The sequence below is a fragment of the Fibroporia radiculosa genome, assembly GCF_000313525.1.
Source record: "Fibroporia radiculosa TFFH 294 genomic supercontigs, scaffold21692, whole genome shotgun sequence".
In the NCBI taxonomy this organism is placed as follows: domain Eukaryota; kingdom Fungi; phylum Basidiomycota; class Agaricomycetes; order Polyporales; family Fibroporiaceae; genus Fibroporia; species Fibroporia radiculosa.
In genome coordinates, this window is record NW_012133022.1 from 3,666 (window position 1) to 4,522 (window position 857).

Here is an 857-nt window from a genome sequence, read left to right on the forward strand (position 1 = left end):
CTGCTCTATTTAAGTAGCACTACTTGCACTACTGTACTTGAGTTTTGTCCTCTTGCTCCCTATGTACCTTCATAGGGAGATCTTCAGTAATAGACTCAGTTGTCTATTCTAGCCTCAGTCTGAAGCATTGCTTCAACCAGTATATGTTCTCAAACCACTATCAGCTATAGTGGCTCAGCCTACAAGTCTAAGTCCCAGTGTAGCATGTTAGTCTAGCATGTATAAGTCCCAGTAACAGTTATCAGTTGAACTCCTGATCCTCAGTCATCAGGTCCCTTGACACAGTCATGGTCGGTTACCACTAGGCAGCTGTCAAAACCATCGCTTCAAGGAATATCCGTGATGAAATCCCTAGCAATAGATTGGAATAGAAGATGATGTTCTGATATGATAGGTACTAGATCCAGTGAATTCTGGTGTGTGATGACCTTGTTTTCCTGACAGATTGTGCAACCAGTGATGTATTCTGTGACATTACAAGCAAGGGTGGGCCACCAGTAGGTTCTCTGGATGATCTCCTGTGTCTTTTATTGTCCAGGGTGTCCTGTAGTAGGAGAGTCATGTGCTTCCTGAATGAGATCCCATCTGAGTTTGGTGTCTTTAGGTACATAGACTCATCCTCTGAATACCAACAAGTCATCCTGAACACTCTAGTTTGGAGGAATATGTTTGTCTGTGGGTGTGGTATGCTGTAATGCAAGTCAAAGCCCATGATTAGTGATGTTATCCTTTGCTTTATAGGTCAAGATGCATTGTCTGATGTTGGTGTTTATGGGTCCAAGGTTCTGAATGGCTTGAATAAAGACTTCTGATAGAAGAAGGACTTCTTTCACAGGAAGTTCACCCCCCCCTTCAGA